The 14,601-nt window shown below is 39.9% G+C and overlaps 1 protein-coding gene across 2 annotated transcripts in view; it reads left to right on the top strand.

Moving 5' to 3' along the window:
- The window catches only part of LOC148816997 (transcription initiation factor TFIID subunit 4), an 88,793-nt gene that overhangs the window by 47,827 nt on the left and 26,365 nt on the right, over window positions 1–14,601 (top strand). The window lies entirely within an intron of this gene.

Below are 14,601 nucleotides of genomic sequence, written 5' to 3'. Positions count from 1 at the left end.
TTTAGCTATAATCACTTAATTACCTGGTCCTTTTACATTTTGTTTTCCCTTCGGTACTTTTTGACTTTCATTCCTGTGTATCTCACTTGCAGATATTGTGTGTATTCTTACCCCTTCTGCTCTGGTTTAGATGTGTTTGAATTTCTCTATCCCAGTCCCAGTTTGACTAGGGCCCATCCCCTACAGATTTAACCCATCACTTCTGTACAGATAACTTTTCTACAGAAAATCTGTCCTGTGACCATAAAAGATGTAGTCTTTTTCATCTCAGTCTAAACCTTGTGTTTAGTTCAGGTTTTACATCTCTGTTTTTTTATTTCTAAACTCTTTAAATTTGTTTTATATGGAAAGTGTGCTATCTATGCCAATGTCATTTGTCCTATCAAGACCCCCTGGGTCTTGACCTGCCTTTGCTAGGAGAATGTCTATTCTTTGGTTCAGGCGCACAGCATATTGTTGTGAACTAAGGGTTCTTGATGTGTATCACACTTAAAGTGTTCTAGAGAAATGTGGTGACAACAGTTACCACATTTGTGTTTCTAGTGACACTGGCTGTGGTTGATGTTACTGTGTCTGAACTGCAGTATCTGCAGTGGTGGTGTCAAGGGAGGTGTTGTGTTCGGATTTCAAGTCATGGGTGTCTGTTTCCAGGTCCTGCATTGGAGCTTAGCTGTGTGGCGATGTGGTGGGAGGTAGGGTTGTCTGGACAGGCCTCTGTATTTGATTTCTGCGAGAACCTGGGACAAGTTCCGTCCGCTCCACTGCATTGCTGCTCTGCAGGTTTGAGTTGTATACCTCTAAGAGTGTGGGATGTGTGACGTTCTCTGAGTTCTTGTAGCTCCATCTCCATTGCATTAATTTTTTTCAAGGATCAGGATATTCTGGCAGTTTTCACTAATGTAGTTTGCTTGTTGAGCTTCTTCCAGAATGCTTGATTTGCTGTTTTGCAGATCACAGGCTTAAAGACCAATTTTTGAAGTGAAAGTTAGGATTTTACTTAAATTCATTTAACATATCTCCAAAGTGAAATGAAGTCACTTCATTTTTTTGAGACATGCACAGCTTTCTCTGTACAGCTGCTTCAACACAATCAGGCATGTTGCCCACACTTGGCACCTATCATCTCTGCTTGAGATTCTTAACCTCAGAATGTGTCACTAATGATCACTAATGCACTGCCAGACTTGAACGCAAAATCCACCTGTCTTGTAGTTTCTGCTTCTTAATACATTTTTTTGACTTACAAGTGCATGAAAAGGCATTGTTGCCTTGACTTAGAGACACACGTTTTAAAAGTAAACAGGCTTTTCATATTGTCTTTATTGTCTTACAATTAATTACTGAACTCCTAAGACTTGTACTTATGCATTCTTAACACCTTAGATTCAGATATAATTTTGAACTGGAGTGATAGCTCCAAATACAGACGTTATTGTAGTGCACTTCTTTCTATCAAGTAGACTTAGATTTCAAACAAACCTCCACTACTGGAATGTGGTCATCAGAAACTACTTGTATTACAGCTGGATAACATACTATTTAAAAAGGCCATATAGACGTTTCCCTGTGAAATTTCAGGTGTGTGTGTTCTTCTGATGGCTCTTACACAGTGAAGGATCACAGAATGTTCAAAACCATTCACAACTTAAGATTGTATAGTCCAGAATGAAACAGGATGTACAAGCAATGGTAAAACATGAAAATAGCTGGGCAAATGAGGGACACCAGTATATTAAAAGCAGGGGCTTCCACAATGGTGTGGCTCATGAGTTAATACTAATATCTCGGCATGCTTCAGGACAGGTCAGGTTGCCTGTAATTACGGCCAGCAAGGCTGCAAGAGGAGACCTCAGTGACTGTTGGGAAAGAGTTTCAGTGACCAGGACAGTCTCGCCGAAGTGTCCTGAACATGTGTCTCCTGTGATGTCAGCATGGAACTCCAAGGGGAGGTCATTATCAGCTAAGGGCAACCAGTGGGTGGCTGGTCATAATCCAAGATCACGATATCTGGGTAGTAAATCGCAGTGCAAGGAAAAACAGGTAGCAACTGACTGCAAATTTCAGCCTGTGTGGCATGAGCAGCCTTTTAATCAGAAATGGTCCACTGAGATCTCCACAGAGCAGGATACCATAGTCGGGCTGCAGTGCACAAAACACCCATCAGTCCCAGCAGTGCATGTTCAGGAGGTGTTCTCCACCTGGCGTGAACTGATTGTGACCTTCTCATGCAAAAATGATGCCGCATCCCTCCTGCAGATACTGGTCGACTCTATACACAGACTGTACTGGCTGCACATGGTGGCCCAGAATTATTTTGTGTGATCTTACATTGGTGTGTCCATTGTTGTGCCCACTGCCTGTGTGCAGATAGTAGAAAATGTGCAACTGCCTCACATGTCTTCCGTGTTACTGCAGCTTGGTGTATTTGTTGCTAAGAGTTAACAGTCAGATACATCACTGTACATTTTTATCGAGGTTGCCTGGTGATAAAGTTTCATATAAAGTAACATTTGATTTACTTCATAAGTTCACAAGTTGACTATCGCATGTTAAGGTAAACCTGTTCAGTATTTGTGCATTCTTATGCAATTAATAAGCAGCAGTGCAGCTGTATGTAATAAGTATTGTTTTCCTTTAGTTTGCTAGTAACACTAGCAAAATCACTTTGGTGCTGGTATTTATTATGATGGTAGACTTGTGTAATGTAATGTTGAACCTGTAGTAAATCATTTACCCTGCTATGTGTGATTCAATCAGCATTGCAGAGAGAAAATCTGTAAAATGGACACAGACCATCTTTTTCTAGTGTTATAAGAGTTTATTCTTCTTGGTGACTGTTCTATACCTCAGCTTGCTCTCCATGAGACACACAGGCACACAGATGGGGAGAGAGAAGCTTGGGGTCAGAGCGCAGGGTCAGCCATTGTACAGCGCCCCTGGAGCAGTTGGGGTTAAGGGCCTTGCTCACGGGCTCAACAGAGTAGGATTCCTCTGCCAGCCGTGGGATTTGAACCAGCAACCTTCCAGCCACAGGCACAGATCCTGAGCCACAGAGCCACTGCTCCGCCCACCATTACCTCCGCCTACAGTTGATAAATTTGTGTCTCTTCTAAGTGTTAATTGTTGGCATCAGACCTTTTTAAGGGGGGGGGGAGATTTGAAAATAACTCGGGGAAAGTAGTGAGCAAAGCCAGTTAACTATAAGCCACGTCAAAGCATGTAAATAAAACGCTAATTTTAAGTGGCACTATGACAGTAGTGCTGTGCACAGTGCAGTACCAATAGTGTTCCAATAAATTAAATATCCATCTTGTTCAGGTTTCTGTATAGGTGTGTCACCTGTCTCCATCATGTAATATGTGACATATAAATGTCACATTTACATTCCCAAAATACAGTTTGCTGAAATTTAGGTTGGTTTTGCATTCCTAAATATGAGAACACCAAGCTGCTTTACTTCTGTGTGTGAACGGACTTGAAAAGTGCAGAAATTTGAGGAAGCAAGCAAGTGTGAAAAGGGACTAAGCCTCCCATAAACTTGTGTCTGTGCCTAACATCTTGATCCCTTTCTGGATTACATCGACTTGGTTGTTTTTTTGTCTCTTGTGGTCTCCTGTGGGATTTCTTCAGACCAATAATGCTCAGCAGTGCTCTGCCTATTGCCTCCATTGTTTCTGTGCCGCAATCATGATGTTGCAAATTCTTATTTTGTACTGATCCTGGTCATTTCCATTTCTCTCTTCGTCACTCACTAGTTTTAGTCAAAATACAGTATTTGTCCTCTAGTGCCTTAGATGAGTTTCAACTACCTGAACTTGAAGAATCACGTTACATAGAGCACTTTCTAGAATAAAATTGTCTTACAGCAATAAACCCGTTTATCTTCTTGAATGTCATTACTGTGAATAATTCTTAGAAATATGGAAAGTGTTATACACCCATAATTCAGGAAAATAGTAAATCGACCTTGATTTTTCCATGTTTATCTTTCTAACACTTGCATTTAGCTTGTTGCAATTTAAAGTTAGTTATACAGGAAATTTCATTAGTCTGTACAAGCAGGCGGCCGTTTTCAGCCGTACCTTTCTAATTAAGGGGGTTATTATGTATGTATATGTGCAGTGTTAGATGCTCAGAGTGATTAAATAGACAATCAAGACTTGAAAGGATTTATTTTTACTATGGATAACTGTCAATTAACAGGGTAACAGCAGGTGGGCAAAAAAGTGAAAATGAAATTATGACTACGTTTTCTTTCGAACCTTTTAATTATACAAATCATGCTCCTAATTATAAATTAGGTCTGTGGATATTTGCTGTTTATTACTTAACAGTTGGTGTCAGCCGTTGGTAGTGTTTTGTTTTTCATTTTTCTAATCGAACAAGTATATAAAAATAGTGTACGAATGGTTCAAAGCCTGTGCAGTGTAATTAAAGCACAGAGACTGTTGCTCCATTGTTGTGTAAATCCTAACATCCAAGACACAATCATCTTTATTATTATTAATCTTTATTCCAGCTTTTCCCTGTGTTTTTTACACAATCAATTACACATAATCAGACCATAATCAATTAGCTACTAACCACTTAACAGGCTGGAAGAGCTGAATTATCTCCTGTGGTTTGTAGTCTTTTGTATGTTCTTATCAGTTCTTTATGGGAAAAAAAGCATTGCTCTGACACTGCAGCTCTGAATCTAGTAGACACTTTCTTACTTTATTTTTGATCACTGTTGTCTAGGGCTGAAATGCTTGTGACATTGCTATCCTTAGTAAATATACGTATTGCCTCACTCAGGTCCTTACAGAAAAGCTTTCTAGGTGAGTTCTGAGAGTTTGAAGAACCATCAGCCTAGCTACAGCACCAGAAATGAAAATATTTTGAACTGTTAAAAATGAAAGGCTGGAGAAAGTCATTTAGTTTTTAAAGGTTATTTCAATTATCAGGGCAGGTTGGCTCAGTTTCAATTGGAAACATACGTGGTGCAATTAAGACAACCTCAACAACTTGGGTTTTTTGTAATGAGAGGCTTTTCCTTTGCATGATTGACGCCTAGTGTTTAACTTCTTGCAACCAGGGTCAACCAGCACAAACTGCATTATCTCATCTGTCTGAAGCTGCAGATCTCCCAGTCATCACCAAGCCAGCTGTGCTGAAATAATCAAATAGCTGTTCTGTACATATCGAACACCATATGCCTCTTAATTGAAAGAGCCTTGTGGAGCCCTGACCACATCTAAAACAAACCTTCTTCCTGAATAAATAAAATGGTTTTAAGGATATGTTGGTTTTTTTTCCTTGGGTGCACAACAAAGATTTTTCTCAGGTTTCCTCGTCTCCTCTCATCAGTCTCCCCAGCAGTTTAGTTTATGCCAATAGCGCTGAAGGCAAAGCCTACAAAATGCCCTTCGTCGGTATTCATATTGAACCATTTAACTGAGGCTTTAAACTTTTTAATAGGTGTCACAAAACACGGTAGTAATTCTTTCTCTCTCTGAAGGTTTTATAGTCCTGCTTTGAAACAATCTTCCAGAGATGGACGTGGAGTAGAATTCATTATACGGTAGTTAAAACACTTAAGGAATGATGCTTGTGGATTTAGGATGTTAAAGGTAAAAATTTGGTGCATGCATTGTTGTATTGTGCAGCATTTAGCAGAGTTTCATAAGCCTTTTGGGGTAGAGTGAGGAGTACTATTTATAAAAATGCTTTGATCTTGGTAACTAGAAACTTGTATGCTTCTTCGATTTTTATTCATTTTTAACTGGCTATTTGATTTATCTTACAAACAGATATACACATATACCGTATCTAATGAGTGTATAGAAAGAAGCTGTCAGCTGGAAAGGGGACTTTTTTCCCCAGTGATTTGAATCAAGAACATAGTGTTGTACAGTGCGTTTCAATAATCAGAAATAAATAATACACTATACTTTTTACCTATGATTTCTTAAGAACAGTACATCGCCTATGCTCTGTTATGTAACCTTAAACTGCTGTTTTGTTTGAGAAAGAACATTAATGGTGCAAACCTAGCACTTTTCGTCCAGAATCCACATTCTTTTGTTAATATTAGGCTTCATTTTGCCATCATTTTCTATTTAGCAGGAAGAATGGGAGGAAAACCGAACTTGAGTATTTGCAGTTAATTTCAGAGTTTTTCAAAGTAGTATGTAATGAGAAAGAAAACAACAGAATAAAGGGAATTTTGCCTGCAGGCAAGAGGCAACTTGTCTCCTAAGCGAGGGGCTGTTGTAAGCCTGTAGGACCCCACTGTCTTTGTACAGAGAGGAGCTCCCTGAGACTCCAGCACAAGGGAATTGGGTGCACTGGGCTATGCTTGTGGCTAGCTGTCAGCCTCCTTGCATGGGAGAATAAGAGGGAAGGCAGGCAAGAGGACGATTAGGGCGCCACTATCACCGGGCAGGGCTGGCCAGTGCAGCTAGAGAGGCTCTTCTGAGCCATTTCAAGCACTGACCGGATATACCGCTCCTCTGTAAAACGTACAGAAATGAGGCTACCTTCCATTACAAAATAGATTGAGGTGGGGGTGAGCCTTTGTCTGGTGATTTTGTGTGTGCCAGCTCTGCCTGCATGTTTCCATTAGATTGTCATGTTCGCTAATTAGAGAACGGCTGCATGATTCACCTTGTTAATTAGAAGGACTTGCACACAAAGCCCCTTCAGGCAGTGCGAAAGAAGAGCCTAGCGTCAGTGCCTCCAGTATGCTGCTGCCTGTGAAGTAATTCTTCTCATCTACCTTCCAATTTTTGATTTGAAATGAATAAATCATTGAGATCTTCCTCTTGGAGTGTGAATATATGAGTTCACATCTTTGCAAGATGTAAATTATATGTGATCAATAGAAGGTGATGACTGCTGTATTTCACTTAAAAAAAATAAATCAGTAATTCTGTACACGGTACCGTGTAGTACAAAGCATATTCAAATGTAAAGATTGTGAATTTCCTAAGATAAGCATTTTTTAAGAGTTTTTTTCAGGATCTAATGTAATGCCTTTTCAGTTTGGCCTGTCAGTCTTTGATATTGCGGTCTTTAACATTTTTTCTTACTTATAATTAAATGTGTGTTAATTGTTCTTTAACAGAGGACGAGAGAAAGAAAAGGAGATATGCATATCAATAAAAGGATATGTGGGTTTATTTACCATCTAATAATTTATTTGCATTTGTTGCAGGTGAGTTAATATTTTTAATGTCTAAAGAATAATTCATAGCAGTTGCTGTGTTTTTATCATTAGGTTCACAAACAAGCTTATTCTAGTTCTTCTAAATGAACCCTTTTAAAGGAACATTGTGAACTTCTCAGCTGTAGTGACAGGAGAGAATGCAGACAGACCATGTAATGTTAAATGTGAAGACTTCTCTTAATGTAGTGAAGAATAGCTTTGAATAGTACTAAAGGATCAGAGCAGTTAGCTGAAAGTCATTGGAAAAGGAGGAGTCCAGAAGAAACTTGAAAATTATCTAAAGAATGCTGAGTCTTAACAAAAATTAGAACTACAACATAACAGGTTATGTTATGAGTACCGGGACTGGAAATTCTTAAAATCTGTTCACAATTATAATTAAAATTAAGTAAAATTATATTGCTTATGAATTTCCCTGCAGAAAACATTATGCTTATACTGTACTACACAGAAACAAGATGTTTTAAAGGTTACAAAGGCTGTGTTCTGAATGCATTTTGGAAGGGTTTATAAGCCAGACTATATTATTTACATGGTGGTAAATTAAATCAATCAAGCTTAGAATGAATAGTATTTCACATATCATATGGAAAATTCTTATGTTTTATTTAAGTATTGAGTTACATATTTTGAAGTCAAATAACTCTTAGAAGTCATGAAAAGTGTTCTAATTTGAAGCATTTGCCTTCTGAACGATACTTTAATTCCCCAGGGCTCGATAATCATGTTCCTATTAGAAGCTGAAGTGATGTGATTTCAAGACAAATGTCATCAGGAATAGATTTTGATATATGTGAGAAAACAGTTGAAACTTCAGAAAGGAGCAAAGTGTCCTAAAAATAGCCAAAGTTCACCTGCGCAGGTGGATTTTGCAGATTTACTAGAAGATACACCTTTAATTTGTTAATTTTTCCTTTTTGAAAAATATTCATTTTAATACACCGAGATGTTCCTAGAATTCAGCAACAGTCTGACGTGCACAGAAACGCATATCCGTCTCTCAGGACTGAGACGAAACATCTGCTTCTCTGGGTTTTCAGTCAGTCCATTGACAACATTTCTATTGTTTGTCCTTGAAGAAAGAAAATACCAACTGCAAAGGCACCCTGCCCTGCCTTTATACTGCATCCTTTTATAACTCGGAGGCTCCTGTTCTGTCAGAATGTGCTGCCGTCCGTGACGTCATGCCTTCGAATTACGCATCGCTAAGGACATCTGTCTGTAAGCGGCTGGGAAGCTCAAGGCACGCCCTGGGGGCAACGCGAAGCCCTTTGTTAGAAACTGCAGAGATAGAAAACAGCAGGTGAAGGCTGGAGTTTTCAGGAATACATCCTCCTCTGTGTAGGTTTATCTAAAAGGACTTATTTTAATTGAGGGTTCCGGGGAGTTTTGCGAATGGTACACCAGTGGTAAACGCAGCTGCAACTCTGTTGCGGATCAAATAGTCACGTATCTGCGGTCTGGTTTGGACTACTCGTTTTTCTTTCCCCTGCTTTAAAGGAAGCGAGCAGCAAAATATATTTTAAAGCAGCGTTCTTCCCCCAAATAGTTTTAATTATACATATTAACATATTTACATAGTTTTTAATTACATGTTTTGGCATTAAAAATCATTAGTAATATAGCAATCCTAATTAATCCTGTTAGTTTTTTAGGCGGATAAGAATGTTGTTTCCGATCAGTGGAAGTTCAGCTCTTAGTTTAACAGTTCAGGTGTTGTTGTTTTTTTTGTTGTGACTGACTTTCTTTACGGCCTGGAATTTATTGAAGTAAGACTTTCTAAATTGAAGCTGAACATTTACCAGCTACTTAGATGTGCACACATTTATTTACTATTGCCTTAGAGGCTGATAATTACAATATAGCTGAAATACCACTTATATTCTCTTTGGCCTGACTACAGATAGGGATCAATCGAATTTTAAATCACTGCTCACAGGCTCTCTGCTGCTCCTGACCTTTGTAAATGATTAGAGTCTACAAGTATTTCTCTCTGCCTCCAAAGGGCATGTGGGCAGGCCTGTGTAACTGGCATTTAAACTGCATGTGAGTTTCTAATACTTAAACAGAGGGCCTAATAGGACCTGGCAAATGTATATGTGTAGAATTTTTTTGGAAGAGGCAGAAAGGCCTGCGCTGCGTTAAGAACAGAGCTGTTATTCTTTTGTCACAGCGATAATGAGTTTGTGAGCCTTTTCCCTACAGTTTTCAGATCCTGCATAATGATATCCACCACGGAAACCACAAGGGCTCGTAGAATCTGATTCCTATCAGCTGACACAGGAATGTTTTTTTTTTAGAGAGACTGCTGTGGAAATAAGTGGTCTCTGTAACTCATAATTTAAGTGTCTTATTGTTATAGGCTTCGGTCAAGGACTTGTAAGAAGTCATCCTAGGTGCAGGAGAGCTGTAAAAGCACGGGATATGCCAAGAGCCATTAAAAAGACAACAAATGCTATTGGCTCAGATGCTCATTTGTTTTTAATGTCTCTCAGTATATACAAGAAACTTGGGGACACCTGTAATTAATTAACAAAAATGAAACTAGTAAAGGAAAGTGACAAACGAAGGTGTTGACTTGAACACCATTGTGGCATACTTAACACTAAGGGATTTCAAGTCCATGCCTATGGTCTTTTTTTCCCCCAGTCTAGCCTAAATATATTGATGATGTGGATCTAGTTCACAGCTGTTATAGGACAGTTCACCCCATAATGAATTGAAACCCAAGCTGGCCAACTTGTAGCTCAGCAATCAGTCCCTGTTTAAGATGGAGCATACAAAGCAGCGATGCATACAGTTGCAATGTGCATGACTTCCCTTTCAATTAACATATCCTGTTCTCAATTAGCATTTAAATGCTCAGTGGAATCCTTTGTTATTCTTTTTTATTTATTATTAAGCTGCTGATCATGGACAGCTGTCCCTTTTTTTTTAATAGGACAGTAGTCTGCTCGTACGTCCTTGTGGTGCACACCTTTAACACATGTTGACATCGTTATGACTGGGAAATCCAGTTACCACCCTCTCAGAGGGTGCCTGTCCAGCTGTGGCGTTGGGGGTATAATTAGCGGAAATGAAGGAATAATTTGACACGTTGATGGTAATTCTTTGGTCAGTACAGTGGTGCTACTCTGGAAGCCCCTCACTTTTGGGTTTGTCTTTTCTTTTTTTTTGTTTTAGTTTAAAGTTGTTCCGAGCTAAATCCAAAGTGGCATCATGCCAGTATGTCTCGCTTTCATGTGTGGAGAATAAAATCCAATAGAATAAATAAATAAAATAAATAAATACAAAAATAAAATCCAGCAGAAGGGTTGCAGTCTCCGAGCAGCAACACCTGATGTCTGCAGAGAGACTGTAGTGTGGATCGGATGTCTGGGGAACCAGAGGATACTGTGTGTACTAATCCACTAAAGAACAAATCAGATGGATTTTTTATTTTTTGCTAATTAGTGTTTTTTTAGATTATACAGTACAGAGTATCTCACTTGGTTTTTTTAACTTAAGTCTAAAAGTACTAACCCACCAGTCACGTTTTTGCTTTGCTTACTTTATAGGAATATTAATGTCATGAAATTGTTTAGCAGAATGAATAAGCTTTAATGTGTGTTAGAGATTAATAGCTACATCTACGACGGTATGATTACCTAAACTAAGACAAGTGTTCATGTTTTAGATTAAATATTAAAAATTAACCACATTTGTTACAGCAGCCGTGTCTAAAGAAAACAAAAAAATAAAACGAGATGAAAGAAATCTTTTTTTTTTTGCTAGATTCACTGCTTGATGACACATTCCTATCATTCTGCTACAAGTTCATGGCCAGACGACTGTGTGTGTCAGGGTTAGTGGAGGTGATGACGGTTTCACTGTTTTGCCCTGTGGTTGTCACAACTCTGCAGAGCAGAATAGGCCACCTTCAAGCATTGCTCTATCATTAGGCCCCAAAGGAAGACATGACATTACCTGCAGGATAGATTTGTGACTGCCTGCTCCACAAAAAATGATTGAAAGAATCTGTAACCCACATAGCGTTCGCACTGGGAATATACACTAACATTATGGGGTTTTTTTCCTGAAATGTAAATGATTTTATCATTTTAATAATTTTAGAGTTCACATTGCGAACCTGTAAGAAGAGGAAGGGGTGGGTTGTGTTAGTTCACACCAGGGTCCGGCTGCTTGTGTTTTCCATGTGGTTGTTTGTCCTGTGCAGGACTGCAGGCAAATCAAAGTCTCCCAATGATTTAGCAAGGAATTTGCTGACCAAGTTTTATGACGGACAGATAGAGAGACCGGAGTATTGAGTGATAGTCCTGCCCCAGCTGATGGGATTAGATTAGATAAGATAAGATCACTTCATTGGCTGTATACAGTTTGTTGTATTAGGAATTTGTCTTTTCACATACCCCAACTTGCTTGTCAGAGCACAGGGTCAGCCATTTATACAGCACCCCTGGGGCAGTTGGGGTTAAGGGCCTTGCTCAGGGGCCCAACAGTGTACGATTCCTCTGCCGGCTGCGGGATATGAACTGGCAACATTCAGCCCCAGTTGCAGATCCTGAGCCACAGAGCCACCACACCACCCCTATTATTCAGAGTTAAGAGGGTTGCAAGACCAGGCTTCTTAAAGTTCCTCAGTGTTTTGCCTGTTGTTAGTTTGTGACCCAGCGGTAATGAAGTACTCGTACTTTCTGGGGCCTCGCTTTTCCCCTTCATTCAGGGAAACCCCTAGAGGTTGGTTTGTCTTACACTGTTGCTTGAACACTTGGCATGGTGACGCAGTGGATAGCAATGCTAACGTGTTTCCTCCTACAGTCCAGATACATTTTGGTAGTTAACTGCCTTCTGGGTACGTTGCCCCCAATAGCACCAATAGTAGCCATACCTCCCAACTTCCGACTGGATGAGATCAGCGTTACCAGTGAAAGCAAAGAGCCGTCTTTGAAAACAGGGCATGACCTCAGAAATAGGAGCACACAGACTGTAGAGTTTTGCAAAGTAATGGGTTCTAAATCAAATCCCAGTAAACCAAGCCACAATTCTCTAGAATAAATGTTTCATTTTGGCAAAGCCAATAAAGTATCAGAAAGTATAGGATTTTGATAAAATGTTCATATTTTATGAAGTTTTACCTAGGTTGCCTGCTGTTATATACCTATATTTGGTAAGGTAACTAAAAAATATCTATAAAAAACAAAGTGTTCTTTTCCCACAGTGCTGAAGGGGAAAAATGCTTATGGCAACCATATGAAACTAGTCCTACTGGCGTAAATGAACATGCACACACGCTGGATTTACTGCACACAAATGGAAAGAGAATATAAATAATATTCAATATTGTGTGGAAACATGCACATTTGGCCCTTAAATACTTTTCTCTGTAACTCTCATTTTCCTTAACGTGTGTTACTTTCATTAGTTGTGCAAGTGAACCAGTTTAAATCCCAGCTTCCATGATCAAAAATCTTTGCCACTTTGTAGCCTGATGATCGTTTAAGCTCTGAGAAGCTAAGCGTGGTGGAGCCTGAGCAGTGCTAAGATGGGAGACCCAAGGAAAATCGTGAGTGCTGCTGGAAGTAGTCTAGGTGGACCAGCAGGTGGCGCTTCTTTCCTCCGGACCCGAATTTCAAACTCGATGCTCCAGTAGGGTGACAGGGGTCACTGGGCTGAAGGAGGTGCTATCCTTCACTCACTTTAAACAAGTTCCCGACTATTTCATCACTCCAGGTCCCTTGGCACTGTTCATAGGAATGACCCCAATGTCCTGGCTGAATTCCACTCTGGGCTAGTACAGTGTGACCTTGCTAAAGTTCACCTTCCATTCAGCTGACGAAAGCATTCCTCGCTTTGCCACCGCTTTGCTGTGCAGTGGGGCTGTCGCCACATAACGCTTGCCGCAAATGGTGGAGGAAGTGTCTCACTTCCTATATGTGAAACGCTTTGAGATCAAAGTGAAGACAATTATCGTTAACTAAACATTATCATCATTAACTCCAGGATCGGCTGATCCCAAATTCTCAAGTGCGTTGCCAGGGTTAATCCCAGAGAGTGCCGCGCTCACTCTTCCTGGATTAGCCTGCTTGGTGCCGATAGTCCCTGTAGTGTTCATTGTAGTTGACCCTAACTGTTTGTGTATATAAGTGGTAGCAGACTAATGGGCCGTTGCCTGTTTATGAACAAGTTGAGAACAGATCATATATACATGTAACCCCCTTGTGGAAATAGTGATCAAATCCACTCACACCTCATTATAAAGCTTTTCAATGTGCCAGGAATCAGGACTGCCAGGTTTCACGAAACAAATACACAGAGCTAGCTTTCAATTGAAGCAAGGAAGGCAGAGACAGACTTTTGGGATTGCATGGGAGTCGGGGGGGTGGGGGGTAGCAATTTCCCCCTTGTATCCATGTAAAGTCTGGGGGGCAAATTCAAGAAAACATTAATTGGGGGGTGTGGGGGTAGGCTAGTTCTTCTTTGGACTTTGTAGATTTCAGCGAGCTGCACGTATAGATTCTCATCCATATACAGACTTGTGCACGGATGAAACACTCTGTGAAAGCGCACATGGCAACTCCACAGCAAAGACTCTTTCGCTGATGAACAGTCCCCCTTAGAGAGAGCCGTCTTTCCCTAATCTGCTTGGCTGTACAACAAAACCACGCAGACGCCAGCCCACAGGGAGAAACCGGAGCTACACTGTCTGACTCAATGTGAACAAAATACGAAGAACCTTTTACTTAAACAAAAACTAAACTCTTTATATTTGCTTTTTATATCTGCTCGGTTTTCCGATTGTCAGGACTTGGCCACTGCTGCAACTCAATGTAGGTATAAATCTGATCCACATGCTACAGATTGTATAGTTTTTAAGGCCTGAGTACAGGGGATCTGGTTCAGAGTGATGCCTGACAAATATTATATGTATATAACAATATAGGCATTTATCAGCTAAAGTTGTAATATTTTAGCAAAGTTTTGAATGACGTTGCTTAGTTAAGTTGCTTCATACCTCTGTTTTTACACGATTACTACAGAAATGACTACTTCCTCTCTGGGGAAGGGGAGCTTGATAAGGTGCATAGGGCCTTTTTTTTTTTTGCACTAAATGGCCATGTGATCACAGACACGAGGTTCTTCATGCCTCCAGCATGGCAGTGCTTTGACCACCTGAGAGTACCCCTGTGACCGCACTGAGCTCTCAAGCTTGTAATCAGAGCTTCAGTGCCTGAACTCCGGAAGAAAAAAGTCTAAAAAAATACATCACAATCCATAAAAAAGCAATTCCAGGGAAAGCACACACATAGGTTAATAGCACTGCTTACTAACAAATTCCAAATAAAAATAAAAGGTCAAATTTAATTGTGGATCACCTTTCATAACATACAGGA

The sequence above is a fragment of the Atractosteus spatula genome, chromosome 21, assembly GCF_055471065.1.
Source record: "Atractosteus spatula isolate fAtrSpa1 chromosome 21, fAtrSpa1.hap1, whole genome shotgun sequence".
NCBI classification, from domain to species: Eukaryota; Metazoa; Chordata; class Actinopteri; order Semionotiformes; family Lepisosteidae; genus Atractosteus; species Atractosteus spatula.
This window is presented reverse-complemented; position numbering and strand designations above follow the sequence as displayed.